A 14,005-nucleotide genomic window follows, 5' to 3' on the forward strand; every position below is an offset into this window, starting at 1 on the left:
CTTAAGATTTTTTGAAACAACAGATTTTCAAAGATGTAAGCCTTAATTATGACAGTATGTTTAAATTATAATTGATACTATCATAGAACTCCCATTAATGAGAAAGAAATTTCTATCCTGGAGTAAATAACACCTGTGCTATTCAAAATAACTTCAGTGAATTTTTAATTTGGTTTTACAAATCCAGGCATTTCATCAGATATAATGTACTATTATTTTGGCAATATAGGCAGTATTCAGGTATCTTTAATATTCACTGAGAAAACTTTTCGGTATAAAGAGAACAGATCAAGAGGGTGACCTCAAAGGCCTAAAGGCTAATTAATGGCCTAAGATAGGCTGACTCAAAATGAATAGGAATTCAGAATGGGAGGGAAGAGGGGAAGCTGTGTATTTTTTCAGGGCTTCACAGATGGATGGACATATTTTATTTTGTTTTCTCACAAGGGAGATGTTTTCCTCAATTGTGTGTTGAGGTGTGGTCTCTTGTAATAAAGATTGTTTTAGTCTTTATGCAATAAATTTTCCCCATTACCTAATGTAAAGTTTGGCTAGATACTCTTATAGAGTTTTTCCACGATATAATGTATAAAGCGGAGAGGTGGCTATCAGATTTCCCTTTATAAGCTAACTAAAACCGTAGAAACCCCACAAATAGGCTATACAGTTTGCAAATTGAATGAAAATTATGATATACATATATATACATATATAACATATTTATATGAGCTGACTATATATATGAGCTTTTTTATGTATACGTACATACACACATACACATTATGTATGTTGTGATACGTGTATATGATATGTATTATGCAATAATGTGTACTTTTGCGTGTATACTGTTGAGAGTAATTCTCTCTTTTTCTAGTCATTGTTTTGACATTACCCTATTATTAATTCCCTTAGTTTGTTATCAACAAGAGAACAATTAGATTTCAAAAGCAACACCAAGGAGTATCATATTCTCAGCAAGAAAAGGAAGAGGGAAAAATGCTATTATATAAAGCTACCAATGACATAGGAAATGCTTTTCTGTACACTTTCTAAATAATGAGTGCTCCGTTTTAGTGTATTTATATACAAACTCTGAATAATATGTACAAAAGATGATTTGCTTAACTACAATTCCAGTCACATGCTTAAATAAATTATTTTTGAAATGTTATCACATGTGTTCACATATATTGCTGATAAATGCTAACTCGTGAACGATTTGTGTATGGTCTCTCACAATTTACCTTTTTTTATTTTGATATTGAAGTCTGGGCTCACCTAAGAGCACGTCGCTTCTTCCTGCTTACTTCTTTCTAAATTCCCCTCTCCCAATACAAAATTAAATACCCCATAAGCCCTTTCAAACAGGAGATAATCAGTTAGACAGCTTGATGCCACTGTTTCCACTGAAAAACTAGAAGAAGCACACATCCAGGAGAAATGTCTTTCAGTTTATCTTTAAATTGGAGCAGGGCAGAGGTCACTAGCTGAAAGGAAGTCAAAATGACAAGGACTCTAACAGTTGCAAAGAAAGGTTAAGACAAGTAAATATCTTTCTATAAGACACTTGGACTGTTGTTAGCTACCTGGCACAGACCATTTTCCAATGAAATAAATTCAAACCTCGCTGACTTAGTAAAAGTAAGGGAAAATTAGTCTAACTTAATGGAAGTCTCAGTTATAGTCTACTTTAAAAGTGATTTCATCTTATTTCTTCTAAACCTGCATTCTCTCACATAAATTAAAACTAATATGTAGGAGGAGCTAAATTAAAATTATGGTTCACACCATATTTTACATTGAAAAAATAAGCATAAATACCATTAATTAAAATGTGTTGCTAGAGCCTGTCTGAACCTCTAGGAAGAAATTCTTAATTTGGATTTGGGGGAACTTCCTCTTCTAAACATTGTAACAAGTTCCCCCACGAATGTATTTTCTTCTCTCACTGTAGAATAAATAATGAGTTTTTAAACTAAGTTTTTAAACTAAGACATGGGAGACAGTAGAGACATTTCAGAGAGATTTCTATGGACTCCATTACAATTTTCAAAATTCAGAAATTTTGAATTTTCGTAAGTTTTTTTAGTAGGATATGGCTGAGAGGCAATGTCACAAGGATCGATGGTAATTGCTGCAGAGGATTATAAAGGGTCAGGGTGGAATGATTCAAATGTGGAGAAAAAAAAATAATTATAACCAAAGGATCCCAACAGAAATGTTTTAGAAAAATGTACTGAAAGTCGTTTAACCAAAGGAAACTGCTTGATATTCTTAGATTTTCACACTAAGGATAAAGTTTTCTTGGTTTATGGTTTTACAACAGTGTTGGTGCTAGCCAAATTTGGCCAGCCATAGTAGCAATAAGGACTAGTGCTTAGCCTGATGGATTTATGGTTCGTGTTTTGCCTACCAGCTTTAGGATCATCAACAGCATAGTCTCCTTTGATTTAAACTGGGTATTGTTGATTTGGTTCATGGTATATTTTTCTGTGGCTACGGCTAAATTAAAATAAGCATTTTAAATGTAATCGTCAACTATATCTAGGGAGAGGGAATAATCCAAATTGTCTAAATTTTATTAAGAAATGGAATCACGTTGTTGCATATATCATTTAAGAGAGGACACAAATTCCATCATAAAGTGTTTAAGACCTTCTTTCATGGGTAATTTTATCACCTTATCAAGATTTATTGACATCAAACAGTGGTATTTCATTAAATGGGCTGAACGTTGTTACAAAAGGTGTTGAGATAGTGCCTGGAATGAGGCATCATGCTTGGTAAGTGGGCCTGACAGTCCAGTTCCTACCTGCGTGTTGCTGCCTGTGTTTCACTCTTTCTGATGGTAACAGAGGAGATTTTCATTCATACTTCATATTAAGAAGGCCAGATGTGAACTGAAGTACATTTTGGCTTTTGAGGGTACATAGTAAGGAGCTATTACTGGTAACAATACATTGAAATGCCATGGCTTCACTTTGCATTCATAGAACTCAAATATTTGCAAACTGTTTCTAGATTGTATGATAGGAATATTATTTTTCTTTTGACCAGAAAGTGTTATCTTTGAACTTTTGACTCTCCTTTGCATACTGAGGCTAAGAAGGTGGCTATAAGCGTAATAACTTTATAGCCAGTTCATTCCTGTGGAGCAACAACTCCCTCCAGGCATGTCTCTAATGTTGGCAGAAGTCTATGTCTGTGCTCTCGTCCTCACCTAGAACTCTATATTTTTGCTGCTGTTCTGAAAGCGAGAAGGAGCCCTCTATTTTCAATCAAGTCAAATTGCTAAAGTACCACTCATGCAAAAAATATTGCTATAATATATACTCTGCATTGCTTTTTTCCTTGAGAAGAGACTATTGCAATTATTTAGAGAGAAACTGCTCTTTAAAGTTGAACAAAGAGAACGTAATATAAATAATTTCGCAAACAAGACATGGAGTGTACAACTAGCATATTTTGGCACTGTGCCTTTTTTTTCCTATTAAAATATATATCACACTTGCTAATAGAGTTGTTTAATTTCCTAAGTGAGGGTATTCTTCTCACTTAGGTGAGGTATATGTTCATGTGATCTTGTGGGATGTGATTATAGTCTTCCACTAAGGAATTCTAAAGAAAACAAACAAATTGCTGATATTATCAGATATTTGTTTAGTGCATATTTATTTCTGAATGACTTTTGTGGAATTCTCCTATCTTGGAGAATTATGAGAAAAACGGTCATTTTACTTGGGTTGCAGTAATTTCACATGCGTAGCAAGCAGGACTTTTGGGAGATCTGAAAGACAGCAAACCATTCAGATCATGTTGTGAATTTGAATTAATTTTCTGCATGACAGGGTTACATTTATTTTCTGATAGTAAAAGATTCTCCTCAATGTGAGGGTGTAATATGCCCCCATTAATACTAGTAGATAACCGAGATGACCCAGAAGTTTGAGTATGTTTTCCAAAAGCTCTTCTGATGGGTGAGTCACTTTGTATTACTCATTCTGACCTTACATTCATTTTAGTGCCAAAGGGTAGAAGGACTGAAGTGAACAGAAACTAAATTATATGCTGATTTTTTTGTGGGCTATTAAAAACTTGTTAGTGTGAGACAGAAGGAGTTGTTTGGTAGTTTTTGGTTTGGTAGAACTTAACTTATAGGTAGAGGGGAGGAAAACATAGACCATCTCTGATATAAATGCTGATCTCCAACTGCTCTTTGAGTTTCTTTTGGTTGTTTCCACATTTACCTTTGATTAGTATTTTAACATGTATGCATTCTTCATCTAATCTGTGTGTTATAAATGGCAGTCCTTTAGACTGGATAGTGATCTAGATAAAATTAGCCTATCAAATGTGCTCAATTTTCCATGCTAGGGAGAATTCAAGTTAACATAGTCTGCAGTGATCCAAGATCAAAGCATCAGGGTTGCTAATGCTGAGTAGAACATCTTGATCCTGATCAAGTTACATGACCTAGACATACCAGAGAAGCCATGAAAGAGTTTCACCAAAAAAGACCAATTTGTGCAACAAAATGTAAGGGGAAGGAGGTGGATTTTGCAGTGATCACATCTTGTGTTTGAACATGACTTGGCCACTCGGTCGTCCTGAGACCTCTTAAACTCTGAGTCTCAAGTCCCCTCTCTAGGAGACAGAGTTGACAACATCCATCTCCCAAGGTCAAAAGTGAGCTTTAAAAGGACAGCATATTTCAGGTCCTTTCACAGAGTAGATACCCTGTATGGTAACTGCATGTTGGAAAGGAATGAAGTATCATTTCTCTTAAGATCTCATGAAGTAGAAAGGCTGGATGACTTTCAAAAGAATTTTCTCAACTGCATTTTGAAATATCGGTCCAAAGAGACATTCTCTGGGCAGATGAATTTTGGAAGCTCTGCAATTTATGTAAACTTTTGGGAGACACCCAATGGACTTTAGAAAATTAATGGTTCTGAGAAGTCCTGCAACAAAGCAACTTACTTCTTTTGTTTAACCTGACATTAAAAATAGGACCATGACATTTTTTCAAATGTTGCTGTTCTACTGAACATACTTTTTGAACCCCTGACCTAGGACATTGAGCTCCTCAATCCTAGTCTTTAGGCAGTTAACAGCTGAAGTGAAATGTAATCTATAACATACCATCTCTCTTAAGTGTTTTATGGCATGTAGGAAAAAAGAAGATTTGGGTCTAAGTCCATTTATCTTGGGCAAAGTTTGGTATTCCTTGTTAATATCTCATTACAGAGACGTTGTGGGCCAAAGACAATTAATGGAGATCTGGTTAGTATACAATATTTTCTCGGTATGGTGTGGCTAAATTTGATTGTTTGCTAGTCTTACAGATAAAAAGGGCACCTAAAGCATCCAGATCTGACAGTCTGGTATCTTTTGCAAGTAATTTATAAAGTTGCCTATTTATAGTTTATCTTAAAAAAGGAAGTGCATCATTTGGGTACTGATAAATAATGAAATTTTTTTGTCCTACCAATTTTTGGGGAAAAAAAACTATATTATAGTCAGATGTTTGCAGTGAAGAAAATAGCTATATTCATTATCTGATGATAAATATGTTTTCAATATGATGTTTTATATACTAATTCTTTGGACCTTTAATTTTTATATTGTGATAAAATACAAACTAGTTTATTTTTATATAATAGCTAAGAATGAAAACAAGATCAACTTAGATATTATTAAGGCCCTTGCACCCATAGGAAACAATATGGAGCAATAAGGGTCATATCTGATACTAATCTGTAAAAAGAGAGACAACCAAATCAGTCAAATATATCTTTATTTCTATTTAGCCTATTGCAACATATTCATAATAGTTATTAGGATTCATACATTAAAACTAACAAGATTATTTTATTATTATGTACAAGAAATTGTTTTTAATGGGAGAAGAGATTCAATTTAAGAATTCTAATTGAATTACTGAGAAAGCATAATACCATTCAATTTTCAGGTCAGTATGTCTTTATAGGATTATGTGGTGCAACTCTTTCAACTAAATGTTCATTATTAGAAAAGAAAGTAACATAGCTTACTTTTAAAGAGAAAAATAAAAAATCCTCTCCCCCCACCCCCACCAGCATAGGGAGGAGGGAGAAGGAGAAGAATGGGAAAGAATGGATGCTTCTAGTCTAACAGCAGCACAAATTGATTAGTTGTCCAGTAGGGGCTGCTCATAGAGCAGGGAGGCTGATTCTTCTAGTTACGTGATGCAGACTTCAAGGAGACTGAAATTTCAAGGCCATTCCAATGTGTGTAATTGAAATAACCTCTTCATACACTCCTGAAGTGACCTGGCCTCTGATATTTACTGTAATAAAATAGTATGTGTAAAATTAAGGAATCACTAAATAAGTAATTTGCATCTTGTCATCTGCCATAAAATGAAATTTTACTAACCACATTTAAAATGTTCCTATGCATCAGTGAGGGGAACCCATAACTACATTTCCAAACAGAATCAAAATGTTGTTAAACTCTTTTTAAACACAGATTTAGAGAATGAAATTGAGGGTAGTAAACTAGTAGCCAACTAAAGCAAAACAGATTGGAATGTTGGTAACCAATTGCACACATAGGATCCAAGCAAAACATCTTGAATTGCTAGTACCATAATAAATTATAGTTTTCACGTTTGTATTTTGCAAGTGAAAACAGCACTAAGTCAAGCTTGTGAAATAAAGACCAAATGATGACATTTTTAATTTGCCTACACCTACCATGACTGGGTAGACCTACTGCATCATGTAATAAATTGGGTAACAGAGGCCAAATTAAGAAGTAAAGGCTTTATTTTTCAAAGTAAAGGCAAACAGACACTCCATAGCCAAAGTGCCATTGCAGATGGGAGAAAATGACTGAGGAAGGCAAAGGAATAATTGTCACAAAGAATCTAATGAGCTCTGATGATTTCTCCTTTCTTTGCCTCTCTCTGCTCACAAGAAGACCCATACCATATTCACCACCCAAGGGGCTGCAGTGTCACTTTCTTCAGAGTTAATTTTCTCTCTTTAACATAAGGAGATAAAAGGCTGGATGGGGTTAGTTTCCTGGGAGTGTTCAGAGGGCAAGAAATGGTCAAGAACTGGTTTATCTCCAAACTTCATTAGACTATTAGATAACTGACGCAGGGGACCCCAATTAACGTAAAGAATGAGGGACTTCTGAGGGATGAGAGTCAGTCCTCACAATGATGGAACTTGGCCTCCTGCTTCAGAAAGGAGATTCACAAATCCCCTTCGTGGAGCAGCACTCTCCTGAGTGGAGAGGATGGGTTGATTTATTTCTCTATGGTGTCCTGGAGTGTATCTGCCCTGATTGACTCCCTTGATCTTGACATCAGTCACTTTGGAGTCAAGATAATGAAAACTGCATTAAAGAGGCCCCTTCAGTTTATGCAAATGGGCTTTTATCTTCAAAGAGGCCTTACCCTTGGGAAGGTTTCTTTGCAATTTAAAAGTATTAATAAAAGAAAATAAGTTCAATATATCCTTCCTTCTACTCCTTGTTTTCCCTAATTTACGTAGGCATGGGGGTGACATTTTGTTTCTATTGTTATTAAAGCCCTGAACTTTCTTGATGCTTTATCTAAAGAAGCTAAGTAGTATTTAGTTTGAAGGTTGCTGTATGGGATTACCAAGGACATAAGTGAGGCATAAGTATAATTCTAAACAAAGTCACACATTTTAGTACTTCTTGGGAATGGATCTCTTGAATCAAGATGAATGGAGGAAACTCAGTCTGGCAAGTCAACAGGTGTCCCATAGGGTGAAAGAGCAAAAGTGATAGCATCATTAGCAGTTACATCTGCAGATGTACCTTGGGCTACCGGTCAAGTTAGAAAAAAATCTTTTTATGTCTGTACATGGACTCTTTGTGGAGGGAACATGAGAAAATGCACAGAGGAAATATTGAAATTATGGGGAAGCTTTGTGTTTCCCTATCTTTTCTGCCATGATATTTAACAATATCAACATAAAATTTTCAACAATAGATGAAGATTATGTTTACATGATACAGTCCACGTTTACTTAACATTTTAGTAGATTGATTTTAAAAGTGTATGCTTCCCCTGAGATACACAGAAGGAGCCTGTTATACAGCCTAATGACACTTCTTTTTTAAAAAAAATTTTTAAACATTTATTTATTTTTGAGAGACAGAGAAAGAGCTTGAGCAGGGGAGGCGTAGAGAGAGAAGGAGACACAGAATCCAAAACAGGCTCCAGGATCTGAGCTGTCAGCACAGAGCCCTATGCGGGGCTAGAACCCACGAACCATAAGATCATGACCTGAGCTGAGGTCAGAGGGTTAACCCACTGAGTCACCCAGGTGCCCCTAGACTACTGACACTTTCAGTGGCCAGAATGGGACTTGGAGAGCAATGGTAAAAGAATGAACAGTTTGCTTGATAATTTCTCTGGTGTTTTCAAAATGTTGCCAATGTTAAAGATACAGGATTTATTTTTACCTTGATGTCAGGTTTGTGTTCCTTAGCATTCTGAATTTAGAATGAATGGTTGGTTTATGACTATCCAACAGGAGCTTATCCTCACCTGAACTTTCCTTAACAGCAACCAAAAAAAATAAAAATCAGAGAAGCACAACCTTAAGAATTGTTCCTTATTCTTTTTCTTTCTTTCTTTTTTTTTTTAAGAAAAATCAGTCGCCTCTCACATTTTTATTTATTTTCTGGTTAGTATTTGGCATATATTGTACCTAGATAGTAAAATGTTTCTGTATTTCACATGTGACTATTTTGCTGAGTGCACTCAAACTGTAATTTTATTTTTGAAAGTTAGGATCTATAACATCTTTTCTCCTAACATATACTGCCTAATGAAACATATAGTTAAATGTGATAGGTTGCATTTACCTTTAACATCATTTTTTAAGATTTTCCTTACTATTTTTCAGTCAGGTGGTGACCATTCACTGGCTATGTTTACATGGTATTCCAAAATGATAATTTCTTTAAACCATTTATTTCAGACTAATCACTGAAATAGATTGTCTGCAAAATTGTAATGAGATTATCTTAAACTTCACCACAAATTATAAAACTATGTTATAGTTGCATATTTCCATAACTATAATTCTATGCTGATTCTTGCATTGTATAATAGAGCATGTTATATATTGTGTGGCTATATAATGGTTCTATAACCACTATAATGATACACCTGAGGTCATTCTTATGATTACCTGAATAAGGAATTGTATGGCTGCACAATTGGCATTCACAACATTTAACAACCATTTGGCACAGGCAATGATTAAGTCAAACACACAGTGGCAATGGTGATAGTCACATGTTCATGGAACGTTATCAGCTTTGGGCAAGAGATATGATTACAAAATATTTGCTGGAGTTATCATTCTTCCTACAAAACAAATGAAAACTCTGGGGGAGAAACGAATAAAACAAACCAGGAGAGTTCCTCTGCTAGGGAAGACACAAATGCAAGTTCTTAGAGGTAGGCGAAAAGTATAAGATTGCCAGAGGAATGCAAAGTCCCAAAAACTGAACATGGAAGAATATCCTTCTGAAAATGGTCTAGCAGCTTCCCTTCAGCAGACTGTAAATCCTAGAGCAGCTTCTCTGAGATTATGTCAAAGCAGATGTTCATCATGGCAAGGCCTAGCCCATGAGAGAAGGAATCGTTGGCATGCCTTTTACATAAGAGACCTATGTGCTGTCCTACTCATTCGTGTATTTTCTTCCTCTTTCATTTTTTCAATCAGAAGGGTGCCATAGTATTTGCAGAAGATTTGGCAAAAACAGAGAAGTATAAAAATCACCCATAAGCCCACTACCCAGAAGCAAGGACTGTTAACATTTTTCCAAGTTTCCTTCTTTTCTCTCTTTCTTTGTATCTCTCTCCTTCCCCCTCCCCACCTCTCTGTCCTCCCTCTCTATCCTCCCTCCCTCTCTCTAACTCTTTCTCTCTCCCTCCCTCCTTCTCTGTCTCTCTTTCTCTAATTACCTTGATGTTTTGAAAAGATGGCAAATGTTTCTTCTTTCGGAATACATGTAAAGTTTTAGGTATAAATGTCCCCCTCCAACTCCTTTCTGCAGTGCCATCTATATTAAGACTGTTTAAAGTGGTCAGTCCTTCAGACACTGATAGCCTAATGTTTTCAGATACCTATTAATCTGTCCCTTGAGTCACCAAGTTTTGCTCAGTCTTCATAGGGCCTGTAAGGAAATTCCTCTCAGGGATCTTGGCATGAGCTAGGAGTCAGCCCTCAAGCATTCCTTTCTCTGGTTCACATGGAATTAAACAGACTTTTTGGTATGCTTATCATTGCCAGAATTTTCATTTTAGGGTTGGATATCACATGGTGAGTGTGGTCAGTGTTAAAGCCTCGTGTTAGAAAAAAATAATTTTGAAGGCAGTCGTAAAAGTGTATGGTGAACGCTAAACACCTTATGAACCAATATCGTGAATAATGCTACAATTAGACCTGCTGGGAGATGATGTGTAAACAAAAATTGTGTGATTATTAAGTCATGGGAGCAGGGGGAAACTTATCCATTATCCTACTCACAGATTATAACCCTGGGAGCAGCAGTTCACTAAGTATATCAAAAATATTTTTGATTGGAAATTAATACATGCTCAACAAGTTGATAGTGTAAGCTCTGTGCTCCTTCTCTCCCCCTCCACCAAATGCCTAAGTAAACTTTATTTTTCAAGTTGAAAGGACCTTCTAAAATTCCTCATTCTTAATGCTCTAAAACGCCCGGGTTCAGAAAATTAAATTACGCCATTTTTATCTGTTTGAGATCAGCTCTGTTTCCTCCTTTGCTTTGTGTTTACTTTCCTGCAGTAGCTGACATCAAAATGTTTTCTGGAATGCTGGGACTAAATAAGTTATGCTTAACTCAATATCTAATACAAATAGCCCTGGGGAGCTTCAGCGACACAATCATAAAAGCTATAGTTTCTTTTAATAGCTTGCCACACTTTGCTGATATAGTATTTCTCTAATCACCAATCTTTACGTGCCTTCCTGACCTTGGAGCTCTGAGCCCAAATGGCTTTGTGGTATCAAAGGCCTATGTCATTGGAAGAGTGAATGGCTTTCATTTTTCCCCTTGAAACTTCCGGTTCCTGGCATCTGTAAAGAATTACTCTGAGTGGTGTTTTGCTGCCTTGCGGCCACTGCCCTGTCCAATGGAAGTGCCTTTTCCCAGAAAGGTCACAGTGGTCAGTAATAGGTGGATATTGCATTCAGGGAGGAGGCGACTCCAATTTCGTTTTTTTTTTTCTGTTATAATATTCATTATTCTTACATCCAAGTCATGTTTTGTTTGCAAAATATTCCAGTAAGAAAGGGTACTCTCTGATATGTAGTAAGGCCAAAAATGTTAGCAACAACTTTCATTAAGTCATCCTGTGTGCAGGAAAAAGTAAACTTCCCATTTTTACCTTTGGGGAGTATTACTTTTGAACAGTGCACAAGAATTCATCTTCAGGATCTGTTACTCCACAAGACCTGAAAAGCACACAGAAATGAACAGCACTGTAGTGATCCAGGAATCTTAAATATGCAGATTCTGTCCTGTAACTGGGTCAACAGGGGCAGCCACTGAGGCCCCAGACTTCTGATCCATGCCTTATTTCAAAAATTGCATTTCTCAGCACCATTACGTTTTAAATGTTCTGGATAGTCAACAGTGGGGTGAGGGACTGCGTGGATGGATTCCTAGGGTACTGGCTTGGACTGAAAGTCTGGGTAACGGTTAACATTTACAAACATTGCAATGATTGAATGTGTTGCTTTTAAGTAATATTTTTTTACCTTATCTATGCATTAGAATCTGCAAAGAGAGAAAGATGCAGTGGGATGGGGACAAAAATAATGTAAAATACTAAGGAAAATTGTGAAGCAATTTGATATGTTTTTAATGAGGGATTCTTAATGCAAGTAAGAAGTGTATATTAAAAAACATCAGTATAGAAGATCATGATTAGAAAATTTACAAGTATTTATATGGTGTGCAATTTCATTTATCAATCAATTTATTTACACAAAATCTGTACATGCTTTTACTATTGTAATGAACACCCACTCACTCCTGGGAATGTCCATCATCTATAATTTGATCTAAATTTCTTGATTACTTTTTTCTAAATGATTCATAGAATATTATTTTACATGTTAAGATATTCCTCCATTGATTTAAAGATTATGTTAATTTATTTTATGTTTTATATATTTATATACATTTTAATACTACTGAGGATTAAAACCAGAAAATAAAAATATCATATACCTATAAAGTCCTTTACTATAATGGGTAAACATGTTTCAAAAGTTTTTATTTTTGCTTATTTTATATATAAAACATACAGGGTTTTTACAAAATTGAATTCATACTAAATGTAAAATCCTGTAGTTTTTTTTTTTTTTTCTATACATGTTTCTACACATTAGCCTTGTTTCAGGTTACTAAAAATTCTTCAAAACTATGTTTTTCTGGAATAGGCAGAATACCTTAAAAGGAACCTACTTAAGAAAATAGTCTCACAGATGATGGTGACAGTGTAACAAGCAAGCTTGTCCTTACACTGGATCCTGTAAGAAAAAAAAGTCTCCTTTTTGGAAACATACAGTTCTGAAACTTCTGAAGTCTTAGAGCAACTAGGGAATGCGAATGTTTCCTCTACTTGCACAGCTGTATGTGTGTGTGTGTATGTAAGAGAAAGAGAGGTGCAGAGAGTATTTTTGAAGCCTTTGCATTTCTGTGAGACACAAGTAGTCCTATGAATGAGTTGCCTTGTCTTTACTGTCTTAATTTGACATTACTTGAAACCATTATTGTCCCTTGCAGCCTTTTGCAGGAAGATTAGTGATGGTGGGATTGCCTTGTTGGAATTTAGTTTCCTGAAATTAACGGAGATAGCTGATTTGTTTATTAAGATGAGATTAGGAGTGAAGCTAACAGCTCTGTGAGTCAGCAATAGTTTTCAATCACTTTCAGACTTAGTTGGATTTATATTTACATTTTTGGAGGAACAGTATTGAGTTGGTTACATTTTGCTCTGTAACAAACCATCTTAAAACACAGTGGCTTAAAACCATAAACATGAATGATTTCTCATGAATCTGCTGATCATCTAGTGGTTCCTCTGTTCTAATCCAGTTCAGCTAGGGCTGAATGGTCTAGGATGGTCTCCTTCACTTTTCCTCTGGGAAAGCTGGCATGGGTGAGAAGCCTGGGGCCTCTCTGTACACGGTCTCATCTTCCAGGGGACTAGCCCTGGTTTGTTCGTACTGTGAGGCACAACAGGTTCTTAGGAACCAGGAGGGGCACGCCCCAGTGGGCAAGTACTTTTCAAGTGTCTGCTTCTCACTTGCTATTAATTATCTCATTGGTCAAAGCACATCAAAGGTCCAAGGTCAGAGTCACCATGGGAGGAGACTACTTTGTGGGAGCAGACTACTGCACATGGGAGGGCATGTACAGAGGAAGGAATGATTCACTGTGGCCCTTACTGCTACATTTATAACACCATCATCTCCCTAATTTCTGAAACACATTTCAATTAGATAAATACAGCACCTAATTTTAAATTTTTAATAATTTTTATATTTATGTTTCTGCAAAACTTATGTTGAGATCAATAAACTTAAATATATAGAAACTTGTTTTTGAAAAGAAACAAGGCATAGTGTGTTTGAAAAGAAACAAAACAAGTGTGTTTTTTGTTTGTTTGTTTGTTTGAGTTTTTTTAACCAAAAACAAAGCCAAGAAAAACAAAAAACCCAACCCTGTGAGAGAACAAGACTGTCTCCTAGTTTTGGCCTATCATTCTAGGTACTTGAGATATGTATGAGAATAATTAATACATGTGTTTTAACACAACTGTGATCCGGCATGCCAAAAAGACATTTTTTAAGTTCTCTTATTTATCACAGAAATTTATCCTGTTATGCCATCTGTTTAAAAGAACAACAATTTACTATACATTAGTACT

The 14,005-nt window shown here is 35.7% G+C and overlaps 1 protein-coding gene across 2 annotated transcripts in view; it reads left to right on the plus strand.

Moving 5' to 3' along the window:
• Positions 1-14,005, plus strand: part of HDAC9 (histone deacetylase 9) — a 955,850-nt gene that overhangs the window by 618,213 nt on the left and 323,632 nt on the right. The window lies entirely within an intron of this gene.

The sequence above is a fragment of the Panthera tigris genome, chromosome A2, assembly GCF_018350195.1.
Source record: "Panthera tigris isolate Pti1 chromosome A2, P.tigris_Pti1_mat1.1, whole genome shotgun sequence".
Classification (NCBI taxonomy): Eukaryota; Metazoa; Chordata; class Mammalia; order Carnivora; family Felidae; genus Panthera; species Panthera tigris.